Raw genomic sequence first — 14885 nt, forward strand, 5'->3', positions numbered from 1 at the left:
GTATCTTAATCCGCATAGAATTAGGCCAGCCAGGAAGTTTAATTGGAGATGATCAAATCTACAATGTAATTGTAACTGCACACGCATTTATTATAATTTTTTTCATAGTAATACCCATTATAATTGGGGGGTTTGGAAACTGATTAGTACCTTTAATAATTGGAGCCCCAGACATAGCCTTCCCACGATTAAATAATATAAGATTTTGATTACTACCTCCATCATTAACTCTACTATTATCAGGAAGAATTGTAGAAAGTGGTGCAGGAACTGGTTGAACGGTGTATCCTCCACTATCTGCAGGAATTGCACATGCTGGAGCCTCTGTTGATTTATCAATTTTTTCATTACACTTAGCGGGGGTATCCTCTATTCTAGGGGCAGTAAACTTTATTACAACAGTAATTAATATACGAACCATAGGAATATCTATAGAACGAGTACCATTATTTGTATGATCAGTAGTAATTACTGCAGTTCTACTATTATTATCACTACCAGTTCTAGCAGGAGCAATTACTATATTATTAACAGATCGAAATTTAAATACCTCATTTTTTGATCCATCTGGGGGTGGAGATCCAATCTTGTATCAACATCTATTCTGATTTTTTGGACACCCAGAAGTATATATTCTAATTCTACCAGGATTTGGAATAATTTCACATATTGTAACTCAAGAAAGAGGTAAAAAAGAAACATTTGGAGTTCTTGGAATAATCTATGCAATAATAGCAATTGGATTTCTAGGATTTATTGTATGGGCACATCATATATTTACTGTAGGAATAGATGTTGATACACGAGCATATTTTACTGCAGCTACAATAATCATTGCTGTACCAACAGGAATTAAGGTATTTAGATGAATTGCAACATTACATGGGACACAAATTAATTATTCCCCATCAATATTATGAGCACTTGGATTTATTTTCTTATTTACAATAGGAGGATTAACAGGAGTAGTATTAGCAAATTCATCCCTAGATATTGTACTACATGATACATATTATGTTGTAGCACATTTCCACTATGTACTGTCTATAGGAGCAGTATTTGCTATTATAGCAGGACTAGTACATTGATTTCCACTATTTACAGGAGTAATAATAAATCCAGATTGATTAAAAATTCAATTCATCTCAATATTTATTGGAGTAAACCTAACATTCTTCCCACAACATTTTCTAGGATTAAGAGGAATACCACGACGATATTCGGATTATCCAGATGCATATGTAATATGAAATATTGTTTCAAGATTAGGGTCAATCCTATCATTTACAGCAGTAATTATTATAATTTTTATTACCTGAGAAAGTATGACAAGCGCCCGACCGACATTATTTAATCTACAACAAGCATCATCAATTGAGTGATATCAAATGTCACCTCCTTCTGAACATACATATTCAGAACTTCCAATACTACTTACTAACAATTAATTTTTAAGGTGGCAGAGAAGTGCATTGAATTTAAGCTTCAAATATAAGGGGTATCCCTTACTTAAAAGTGGCAACCTGAAATCAAATAGGACTACAAGATAGATCCTCCCCATTAATAGAACAAATAATATTTTTCCATGACCACACAATATTAATTTTAATTATAATTACAGTATTAGTAGGATACTTAATAGCATCATTATTTAATAACAAATTAACAAATCGAATACTTTTAGAAGGACAAACATTAGAAACAATATGAACAATCATACCAGCAATTACCCTAATTTTTATTGCCCTGCCCTCTTTACGTTTATTATATTTATTAGATGAAATTAATCAGCCTTCCTTAACACTTAAAACTATTGGGCATCAGTGATACTGAAGTTATGAATACTCCGACTTTATAAAGGTAGAGTTTGATTCATATATATCCCCAACAAATGAAATATCTTTAAACTCATTTCGATTATTAGATGTAGATAATCGAACAGTACTACCAATTAATATAGATATTCGAGTATTAACTACATCTGCAGATGTATTGCATTCATGGGCCATACCATCCATAGGAATTAAGATAGACGCCACTCCAGGACGACTTAACCAGGCAGGGGTAAACATTAGTCGAATTGGTCTATTTTTTGGACAGTGTTCAGAAATTTGTGGGTCTAATCATAGATTTATACCGATTATTGTTGAAACTACAATTCACAAATCTTTTATTAATTGATTAATAAAAATTATACAAGAATCATTAGATGACTGAAAAGTAAGTAATGGTCTCTTAAACCACAAAATAGTAATATAACAACTACTTCTAATGAAAAGAGTTAGTTAATATAATAACATAGGAATGTCAAACCTAAATTATCCTTATAGATACTTTTTTATTCCACAAATATACCCATTAAACTGAATTATTCTATTTATAATATTTATATTAATTTATTTTTTATTTTTAATTGTTAACTATTATAATTATAATAAATTATTAAATAATAATAATTTTAAAATAGAAAATAATCCAAAAATTAAATACTGAAAATGATAACAAGATTATTTTCATCATTCGACCCAACATCATCAGTTATAAATATATCACTAAACTGAATAAGAACATTCTTAGGGTTATTAATAATTCCAGCCCCATTTTGGTTAATACAATCACGAACCTCTATATTATATAATATAATAATAGTAAAATTACATGAAGAATTTAAAACATTTTTAGGAATAATTAGTCACCAAGGAAGAACTCTAATATTTATTAGTATATTTTCAATAATCTTATTTAATAATTCAATAGGGTTATTACCCTATGTATTTACTAGATCAAGCCACTTAGTATTTACCCTAACCCTAGCTCTCCCAATATGATTATCATTTATATTATTTGGGTGAATTAATAATACAAAGCATATATTAGTACACCTAGTACCGGAAGGTGTACCAGCACTATTAATACCAATTATGGTAGGTATTGAAATAATTAGAAACCTAATTCGTCCAATAACTCTATCAGTACGATTAGCAGCCAACATAATAGTTGGCCATTTAATAATATCAATAGTTGGAAATGCAGGAACAATATTAGAAATTATTGGAATTTCAATACTAATTTTAGCACAAATTATATTAATTATTATAGAAACAGCCGTAGCATTTATTCAATCTTACGTATTTGCCCTACTAATCGCTATTTATTCTAGAGAATCAAAATAACTAATGTCAGCAAATCAAAATCACCCATATCACTTAGTAGATCAAAGTCCATGACCAGCAACAGGAGCCCTTAGAGCAATAATACTAACAACAGGGATAATTAGATGATTTCACCAACAAAATATAATACTATTATTAATGGGGGTAACAACAATACTCCTTACAATAATTCAATGATGACGAGATATCTCACGAGAGGGGACATACCAAGGATTACATACAAATCAAGTTATAATAGGACTACGATGAGGTATAATTTTATTTATTATTTCAGAAGTACTATTTTTTGTATCATTCTTTTGAGCATTTTTCCATAGAAGTTTGTCTCCAACAATTGAACTAGGAATATTGTGACCACCAAGGGGGATTACTCCATTTAACCCAATACAAGTACCTCTATTAAATACAGCAATTCTGCTAGCCTCAGGAGTAACAGTAACATGAGCCCATCATAGATTATTAAAAAAAAACCATTCACATACAACACAAGCACTTATATTAACACTAATATTAGGGGTATATTTTACTATTCTTCAGGCATATGAATATTATGAGTCCCCATTTACTATTGCTGATGCAGTATATGGATCCACATTTTTTATAGCAACAGGATTTCACGGACTACATGTTATTATTGGATCAACATTCCTAGGAGTGTGTTTAGCTCGACATATTTCATGCCATTTTTCACCAACACATCACTTCGGATTTGAGGCAGCAGCATGATATTGACATTTCGTAGATGTAGTATGATTATTCCTTTATATTTCAATTTATTGATGAGGTAGATAATTTACTTAGTATATTTAAAGTACACTTAACTTCCAATTAAAAAGATTATAATAAAATAAAGTAAATAATTAATATAATCATAAGTACTTCATTATTAATTATCATAATTACATCAATTGTAATAATATTATCCACACTCCTATCAAAAAAAATAATTACAGACCGAGAAAAAAGATCACCATTTGAATGTGGATTTGACCCAAAATCCTCAGCACGAATTCCGTTCTCCATAAAATTTTTTTTAATTGCAGTAATTTTTCTAATTTTTGATGTAGAAATTGTATTACTATTACCAATAACAGTTATTATTACTAATTCAAAATTAATATATTGATTATGTGTTAGACTCCTATTCCTACTAATCTTACTCTTAGGCTTGTATCATGAATGAACCCAAGGATCACTAGAATGAGCATGCTGGAGTAATAGTTAATAATAACATTTGAGTTGCATTCAAAAGGTATTGAATTATTCAATTTACTTTATTAAGCAAGAAGCAAAAGCAATCAGCTTCGACCTGAATAAATTGGTATATATTACCCTTGCTTACTTGACTGAAGCCAAAGAAAGGCGGCATATTAATGTTAATAATAAAATTAGGGCTATTTTCCTCAGTTAAGGGGTATATTACTAAGTGGGGGCTGCTAACTTCCATCTTTAGTGGTGAAATTCCATTAATACTCTTCACACTATTTCTTTAGTATAAAGTTACATTATCTTTTCATGATAAAGCTGAACTTTAAATAAGTTCAAGAAATGTTTACAGAATTAATTATTCTTCCTAATAACTTCAATATTATGCTTTATTATAAGTAAGCTATATAAACACACATAAATTATTAATAAAATTACTATTAAAAATGAAAATATAAAATAAATATTAAAATAATTAGAATGTATTAATTGAATATTTAAAGAACCACTCCTTACATATTTATATATTCCCTGACCCCCCATAAGTTCACTTCATCCATAATCAATAGCCTTAATATATATACCCCCAGTAATAAATGAACTACCAATTAACCCACCAGAGGATAAATAAGGTAAAAATCATATCCCTCCTAATAAATAATATACTATTTTATTATTAAAAAATGGATAAACTTCGAACAAAAAAGATGTAATATTATGCCCAATTCATCCTCCCAGTAAAATACAAATAACTGCCCCTATTTTTAAATTAAGAGGAATAATAACAACAAAAACAGAAGGAAAAATTAATCATATTAACCCAGAGCCACCTACAACAGATAACAACAATAAACCTAGCATCCCTTTAAATATACCTCACCCCCCATCATCAGAAAAGGATTGAAATGATATACCTCTATAAGATTTACCAGCTAAATAGTAGTTTAATCGAAAACTATAAGCTATGGTTATACCCGTAGAAACTCATAATAAAACAAATATTACTAAATTAAAAGAAGATATACTTAATATTTCCAAAATTAAATCCTTAGAATAAAATCCAGCCAAAAATGGTATTCCACATAATGCAAGACTAGAAATTATTATACAAGAAATAGTTATTGGTATTTTATTAATTAAACCTCCCATACAACGAATATCCTGAATATCTCCTATAATATGAATTACTACCCCAGCACATAAAAACAATAAAGACTTAAATATAGCGTGTGTCAACAAGTGAAAAAATGATAACTCCTTTAATCCCATGGATAATGTTAGTATTATTAACCCAAGTTGTCTTAATGTAGATAAAGCAATAATTTTCCTTAAATCATATTCAAAATTAGCACCAACCCCAGCTATAAATATGGTTAGTCCAGACAATAATAAAAGTACCCTGCCAAAAATAGTATATATCAGTATATCTCCAAAACGAATTAGTAAATAAACCCCAGCAGTAACCAAAGTAGAAGAATGAACCAATGCAGAAACGGGGGTTGGTGCAGCTATAGCTGCCGGCAACCATGCAGAAAACGGAATTTGTGCACTCTTTGTTATTCCAGCAATAATAATAAATCTAGTAATTAATATTATATCAAAATCAGAAACTAATCATAAATAACAAATATAATTTCATCTACCATAATTTAATATTCAAGCAATAGATAATAAAATAAATACATCACCAATTCGATTGGATAAAGCAGTTAATATCCCAGCGGAATAGGAGCGAACATTCTGATAATAAATTACTAGACAATAAGAAACTAATCCTAAACCATCCCACCCTAAAATAATTCTAATAATATTGGGAGAAATAATTAAAAACACTATAGATCCAACAAATAATAAAACTAAAATAATAAATCGATTTATATTATGATCCCCCTCCATATAAGAACCTCTATAATTAATAACCATAGAAGAAATATATATAACTAACCCTATAAAAATTAAAGATATTCAATCGAATAATATTGTTATAATAATACTAGAACTATTCAAATTAATAATACTTCACTCAATAAAAATTGTAATATCCTTAATTAAAAATATTATTCCTAATAATAATAGAATTATTCTACTAATAAATAAAATAATTGATATTATGCTTGTAATAAAAAAATTAAAAACCATTGATTTAAGAACCTTTAGTTACCACTAAGTCCACAACTTACTATTCTATTTAAACTACTTAAATATTTTAAATTCAATGAAATATTGGGGAACAAAAAATAATTAAAAAATTTAATGGAAATAAATGACAAAATAATAATAAATATTCACGAATATTACTTCTTCAACAAGAAAATACACCAGAATAATATATTCCATGCTGAGTATAAGAATATAAATATAAAGTATAACCAGCACTTAAAAAAGAAAGTAATACAACACCCACAAAACTAAAATAGGATCACCCAATAATTCTATTTAATAAACTAATTTCACCCAACAAGTTAATAGAAGGGGGGGCCGCCATATTAGTAATTCTTAATATAAATCATCACAAAGATAATCTAGGGATATAATTAATTATTCCCCTATTAATTAATATACTACGACTACCTAATCGCTCATAAGTGATATTTACTAAACAAAATATCCCAGAAGAACAAAGGCCGTGTGCTACTATTAAAGTAAGACCACCATTTATGCCTCATGCTCCCATAGTTATAATTCCTATTAAAACAAGACCTATATGTGCTACAGATGAATATGCAACCAAGGCCCTTAAATCAATTTGACGTATACAAACAAGACTAATCATTCAAATTCCAACAATTCTAATGCCAAATCAAAAAATATTATATTTAATGGCTAATCCCTCAATACAAGAAATAATTCGCAAAATACCATATCCACCAAGCTTTAATAAAATCCCAGCCAAAATTATAGAACCACTAACTGGAGCCTCAACATGAGCCCTAGGTAATCACAAATGAACCAAAAATATAGGTATTTTTACTAAAAAAGCAAACACCATTCTAATATATCAAACAAAATAATTTATATTAATATTAATATATCTAAATATATACATATATAACCCACCCATCTTATAATTTAACATAAAAATACCAACCAAAAGAGGTAAAGAAGCAAGTAATGTATAAAAAAGTAAATATACCCCCGCTTGTACTCGCTCTGGTTGATACCCCCACCCTAAAATTAAAAATAAAGTAGGTACTAATGATCCCTCAAAAAACAAATAAAATAAAAAAAAATTTATTCTCATAAAAGTTAATATTAATAATAATAATAAAATAATTAACAAAAATATAAATCTGCAAGGATAAAAATAAATAGATATAATACTACCTCTAGCCACTATTATTAAAAAAATAATCCAAATACTAAGCAAAATTAGAGAATAAGACATCACATCTAATCCAGTAAAATAACCAGCCCCCCACACTCCAATACCAGATCACACTATTAATAAAAACAAAAAACAACCAAAAACAATAGAAACTTGAACCACCATTCACAGCAGACAACGCACTCGTCGTCCACTCCTCACGAAGCGTCTCCGCCGACTTCGTCTCGTTTTGGTATACGAGCACGCTGACTGTGCGCTTACTGGACCGTGGACGTTTGGAAAAGGGTGTGTTGGTCCGATAAATCACGGTTTTTGCTACACTACTGTGACGGGCGTGTGTGGCGCCAACAGCACATGGCTAAGAACCCTTCCTGCATGGCGAGTGCTGCACAGGCGATGGGGCGGCTGTATGGTGTGCGGTTGCTTCTTCTGGCATACACTGGGACCATTGGTCTGTATGGACCGCCGTGTGACATCCTCTGTGTATCGGGAGGTGTTGGGGACAACTCACAATGCCACACTTCTATCCACATGGGGACAGCATTTTCCATGACGACAATACACGGTGGCTGGAGGAACATTCCATAGAATTGCAGCATATTAATTAGCCCCTCAATTCCCCTGATCTTAATCCAAGAACATCTGTGGGATGTTGGGGAAAGAGTTCTTCGAACAATGCATCCTGCACCGACATCAGTTAGCTCGTTATGGAATGCCATCAGAAATATATGGTGTTAGATCCCCGTGGAGACATATCAGCACCTCTTGGAATCCATGCAACGTCCTGTCCAGACCGTACGCCCAATCAAAGGTGGACCAACAAAGTATTAGGTAGGTGATCGCAATTCAGTGAGAACTTAGTGTGTATTTTATGATTTTTCTAGCGTATGGATATTATAAAGCTTCATTTACTATTGAAGATCTGAGGCTGCAGCACGATAATGGCATTTCGTATACATAGTTTAATTATTTGTATTCCCATATATTTCAATTTATTGATGATGTAGATAAACATAAAACATACTTAGTATATAATTAGTACGCATGGGCGTGCACAGACTAATTTATTTGGGTGTGTCTTAACTGGAGTTTCAGTTGCCTATATTGACAACTGAAACTATTGGGTATATGAAGATAAAATTTTAACAATGTAGTCTCTGGGTATTCGTTACGTTATCGCTTTAACAAAGGTTTTCCTATCAATGTGACGATATTTATATTATTTAAATAATAAAAGTAAGCAATTCATAATCAATATTCTTACAGAATAACCAAATATAACCAATGAAATAAAATGCAAGGTTATATCTCTACGGGTATTATTAGCTGAATCTCTCTATAATTTTGAATTTACAAATGCTGTTTTTGCATTTTGTAGTTAAGCAACCGTGCGCAGATTTCAGATGTGCAAATGGAAGATGTATACCAGTATCATGGACCTGTGATTTCGTAAACGACTGCCGAGACAAAAGTGACGAATCACTGGAAGTATGTGGTGAGTTAAAACTAAAGTTAAATATTTTCTAATCTATATTTTGATAGGTGTATCTACATTAAAATGTTAAGAAGATGAAAAAACTTGCACGTTTTCAGGATATAGTTTGTTTTGTTGATAGGAAGGGTGAAAACACGGTTTGTTGAAAATGTTCTTTGCGGTTAAAAAAACGGTGTCGTCTTAATTGCGAACAGTCCTATTTGCGAACAGCCCTAATTGCGAACACTTGCTACCTAAACAGGATTAACCTCGAAGGACAGTGTTCTAATTGCGAACACAATTTCTGCCTTTGGAACTACAACTTTGTGTCCCGCTTCCTGTGTCTCTTTAATGATTTTTTAAGTCACTTTGAAACTGGTTAGTGCCTTGTTGGAACATAGAAAATTCTACATGATGAAAGTCGTTGCCGAAGTATAAATTGATTGATTGATTGATTTCGTTTATTTTATTTCGCGTTTTGTGCCTCTTGGCTAATTTGCGAAGATGGTGATGAGTTTTAAAATGATGAAATGATGAAATTGATGAATGGACATTCACAAACAACCAAGCCCGAGCGGGATTCGAACCCGGGACCCTTGTCGTCGCAGCGCGATGTGCTAACAACTCGGTCACAAGGTCCGGCCGAAGTATAAATAATTTAATAATAAAATGTGGTCTATTTCTATTTTCTATATACGACTAAATACTGCACACTTTCTAACTGAAAAGAGCTTCATCATTTAATAATATAATTATTAATTTCAAATTAAAATTTCAAAACATATAACACTGTACTTAAAAAGTTATGTATACCATCAATCCCCTCACTCCTGTTAGTGCTTCTCGACACTCTTTTGTAAAAACAAAAAAAAAATCTTCCGATCTACACCTTTCAGATTTATTTCCATCCTAAGAATCATGCCATTAGACTTTTCTGCCTCAGTCTTTAAGCTTTATTATGAGCCATTACTCTCTTGGATGTGGTCTACCAAGGTCACTGTTCATTTTGTGGTTTAATCTCTCCACTTCATTATAAATTCGGTGCCTCCTTTTGAAGCAATTCCACATCTCGTTCGGACTGAGGGGTTTTCCAGAAATTAAAACACGAATAGAAGTTAAACTGAAAAGGTGAATTGATTATGGAGGGCATTTCGAAGTAGAATACCTAATAAGCCAATCAAGTTGGCTATTCTTGCCTGTCAAACCAACTGTCTCTCTGGATCACTACCCTTATTTCTTTTTGAAATCAGGTTTCTCAGTTACATGTGTTCGCAGTTAGGACATGGAAGTATTTTCTCACCCTCGTGTGTTCGCAATTAGGACAATTTAGGCACTGTTTGCAATTAGGACTGTTCGGAATTAGGACTGTTCGGAATTAGGACACAACCAAGAAAAGACATATAAATGAATAAAAAAGCAATTTTACACTCACTCTAGATAAACTGATTTTAACGTTTAAGACAAGATTCAAAATTCTTATTGTTTCATGGCAAACCACGTATAGAGACAAGTTATAAGACGTTGTAACAATCCTACTAGTGTGCCTCATGTTATGATGTAACTGAGTCATATCATACATTGATAGTGGTTAGCTACCAATCTGTATGATTCTAATCTGAACGATGCACTACATGCGATATAGGGGAGCCGGTCAGTGGGAAATGGCGGTCAAGTAGTTTTCTGGAAAACAGTTGGTTAGGAGAAGAACTGCCTCCTACATTTAGAAACGCCTAACTGATACGTTGTTGAGTGCCATTCCTTTGTGTGCAGTGAAAGAGGTAAGAAGTCATTTTCCGTTTAGGGGAAGTTTCCTACTATTTTTCGAGCATATAAAATGGTGGTAAGCGTACATTACAATTAAGCAATTAGTGAGTTATTAGAAACCAGGTAACACGATTGCTACAGGATTCATCCCATGCATGTGCCGCTAACCATAGAGTAAACTTCTATTCAATGACATCACCAGGACTTAGATGTACTTTTGCGGGTAATTACAGTCAGTGACCGGCATTTCTCACATTTCCTGCTAAAATATATTACAATAACTTTTAAGATCTAAGCACATAATGATTCTCATCCAATGCTAGATATATGAATGCAGATGCTACTCAAATATTTTTCAGTCAATAAAAGTAATTCTAAATTGTCAAAATTGTTAATTATGATATTTTTTATTTATTTATGTATTCGATGTATTTCACATGAGCATTGAAGTGACTGCCATTACCCACACGTGTGAGAAATACAGGTCATGTCATATGTTCACTATTCTATATTTCAATTAACTACACAAATAGATACAGAATCATAGAACGGGGCAGACAAAACTAGACACTCTAATCTATGAAATGTGTAAATTTTAACCCTATCTGACAGCTAGGTTCGTGGTTTTTGTCGAGCTCCCTCAAATTACCCCTCTCCCCTATTCTTATAATATAGAAACATGAATTATAGTTCAGGACAAACTTAAAGAAACCCGGACTTCATCTTCCTCGAATCTTGACGACGCGTAAAGAGGAATGTGGCCAACAACATGTCCACGTGGGTGTCCTTACAAGAATTGGCAAACATTGAAGGGACATGTGGTGGATACACATGTTTTAAGTTTGTACTGCCTCCCCGATGGCGCAGTCTTGTCGCCGCCTTATAATCAAGGGTCCCAGGTTCGATACCCGATGGAGGCACAAGTGGTTCGGATCCCACTTTATACTCTAGATCCAGTCCCGATTAGCCTTACTGTGCATAAAGTGGACTTAAAACACCATTTTAAAGCCCACATGTACGGAACTATATAACCCCTATTAATTCATCTCTAGTTTATAGTACTGTAGGGTTTCTATAAATTAGTTATACAAAAGTAACCGTTAATTGTGAAGAAAGTGTATGTGTAACAGAAATGGTTTGTACATCAATGAATACAGCGTATCTTCAAGTTTATTGTCGCACGTCATTTGCTTCCAATTGATAGTTTCAGACGCCGCCACTGGAGGCGTGAGCGTTTGCTTATCTTCTCTAGTATTGCGCCAGTCATCATTGACTATCAAAGGCATATCATACCTGGACATGCTTGAGAATTATCTAAGGCCAAAATTGCGTGAAAATATGAGTGCTGATTTCATTTTCCTCCTCATTTTCATAAAGAAGTGAGCCTACCTCAATCGTGAAGTACCGACTTGGATTAGTCGTGGTGGGACGATTCCGTGGCCACCTCGTTCGCCTGATTTAACCGCATGGATTTCTCTATCTTGGGTTACATTAAGTAACGTGTGTTCGTTCCCCCTCTTCCCATCAACGTCGACGAGCTGCAGGTCCGGATAACGCAGGCAGCTGCGACCATCGATGCAGACATGCTTCAAACGGTTTGGAAGGAAATCGAATACCACTGGGACATTTGCCGTGTGATGAAAGGATCACATATTGAACATTTGTAAAGAAAACTTGAAGATATGCTTTATTCATTGATGTATGAAACATTTCTGTTACAAATACTCTTTCTTCACAATTTAACGGTTACTTTTCTATAACCAATTTATAGAAACCCTGTACTTTGTTTAAAAAGTTAACTGTGAATTTTCAGAAGGAAGACTACGTTGCACAAAGTCCCAGTTCACATGCAACAATGGGAAATGCGTACCAAAGAGATGGCTGTGCGACTCCACCAACGACTGTGGCGACAACAGCGACGAACAATTTCTTATGTGTGGTGAGTAAAACAAAGCCGATTTGGTAATCCGACAGTTCTGGCATGGCGAAATATTTGGCCTATTACTAGTTTTGCTGATTAGAACATATACCGTATTTGCCGGCGTATAAGAGGCACTGGACTGGTGTACACATTGTGGAGGAAAGAGATCAATATTATAATTAATTACAGTATTTCACATATAAGGTAACATGTAGGTCTACTTTCAACAATTAACTTACCTAATCTAACTAGGAATAAATCTTAATCTTCTACTTCAAGACCCAGACATTCATCTCCAGAGCTACATGATGTCACTAGAAACATCTACTAAATCAGGGATTTTAAGGTGTAGCACCTTTGCATAAATATAGCTGTTCTCAGACCGATCGTTTGCGATATGTATCATAGGACATGAAATCAACTGAAATGAACACACTATGTTGCAACGATTTGTGAGATTAGCATATTTATACCTTTTTTACCCCTCTTTGATGCTTTAGCACCTTGTTCCTTCCTTTTCTTTCATGTTTTGTTAAAGAATTGGACAGACAAATAAACGATTTTCACTCTTCTTGATCAGGTACATAAAATCCTATAGTCTCATTTTGTAGAGCAGAACTAGAGTTGTAAAATGGTATAATATAATCATTGCAGCCCCAATAGTTCCCAAGATAATGTAGCAAAACCCGCGAGAGAAAACTCAAACTTCAACAAAACCTATTCGGCAGAACCACCGTTCTCTCTGCGGTCCGCGCGCATTATATACAGAAGGCGCAGAAAAAGAGAGCATTGAACAAAGGCATTATATCAACACCTTTCTTTCACCTTTTTGAAAATATTTTCAGAACCTCTTTTATCCTTTCCCGACCATAATTTTACATCTTACACCTATAAATCAGAATATGAGTACTCACACAACAAATTGTCATCCGTATCATCCAGTGCATTACTCATGTCACACTACTTAACCATATTTTTCACAGCATCCCATGAAGCTTTGACCCATTCACAAACTTGTTAAATACTAGGCCTCTTCCTTTATCCTAAGTGTCGACACCATGTTTTTTAAGACCTATTTTTAAAAGGGAAAAGTGCATCTTACATGCCAGCAAATGTGGTAACTTGTTGCATGACAATGAACTTGGCTGCTGCACTTCGATTTATTATTTAAAAAAAATCAACTTACCAACGTGAAGTCATCTCCCATCAACAACTATCTTGATCGACCAACCTATATGTATTGATTCTTTCCACTCCTTCCACACCTCTTCCCATGATGCCTTGAGAGTAGTTTAATGGCGTAGGAACTTTTAAAAGGGATAAGCTATATGTCGTAAAATTATGTTATGCATGAATTTCAATATTTTTTCACCGATGACTATCAAAAAATTAATATAAATTACGTTATAGTTTACCTCATATATTTTTAAATATTAAAACTATAGAGATGTTAAAATCTAAAGTTAATCTCTATGCCCAAAATTAAGATTAACATTCTGTATTCTCCCTAACAAATCACCATTTTGTTAATTGAATGGCTCGGCTGTAAAACATGGTAGTTTCTGAGTTCATTAAGAAAAATCGTTATTAGAAGCTATAGCTACTGTAGATAAATTGTTTTCCTGTTGCGTTTACCACTTTCAGAAGGCTTCACTGAGTCCAATGAAAATTATATGACATGGCAATTTCACCCGAGAATTGAAGGATGGAACATTTTACTTTGTAACTAAAAATAACCAAAATGTCACTTACCATGTTTTACACCCGAGCCCTTCAATTATCCTTCAGGTTTATTATAAGGATTTTATGTCCCATGTGTTCTAAACAAACACACTTGTCACAAGTTCCGGTAAAGTTTCTGTAGATAAAATTGTAACATGTTCCCCACAATGTTAATCATCATCATCAACTCATCCATTCTTTACAGCGAGAATTTTGGTTCAAAGGTACTGAAAAATAATAACTTTTAATTTCGCCATTAGTTTACTCCAAAGAGTAACTCAGTTACTGATTTTAAAAAAA

General features: G+C 32.9%; 2 pseudogenes; one reads left to right on the forward strand and one right to left on the reverse strand.

Annotated features, from left to right (window-relative positions):
* Positions 1–1512: 1512 nt before the first annotated feature.
* Positions 1513–2181, forward strand: LOC145982954 (cytochrome c oxidase subunit 2 pseudogene; annotated as a pseudogene).
* Positions 2182–5105: 2924 nt separating this feature from the next.
* Positions 5106–7764, reverse strand: LOC145982955 (NADH-ubiquinone oxidoreductase chain 4 pseudogene; annotated as a pseudogene).
* Between the last annotated feature and the right edge of the window lie 7121 nt (positions 7765–14885).

This window comes from Lepisma saccharinum, unplaced genomic scaffold (genome assembly GCF_977018435.1).
Source record: "Lepisma saccharinum unplaced genomic scaffold, izLepSacc3.1 HAP1_SCAFFOLD_485, whole genome shotgun sequence".
Taxonomy (NCBI): Eukaryota; Metazoa; Arthropoda; class Insecta; order Zygentoma; family Lepismatidae; genus Lepisma; species Lepisma saccharinum.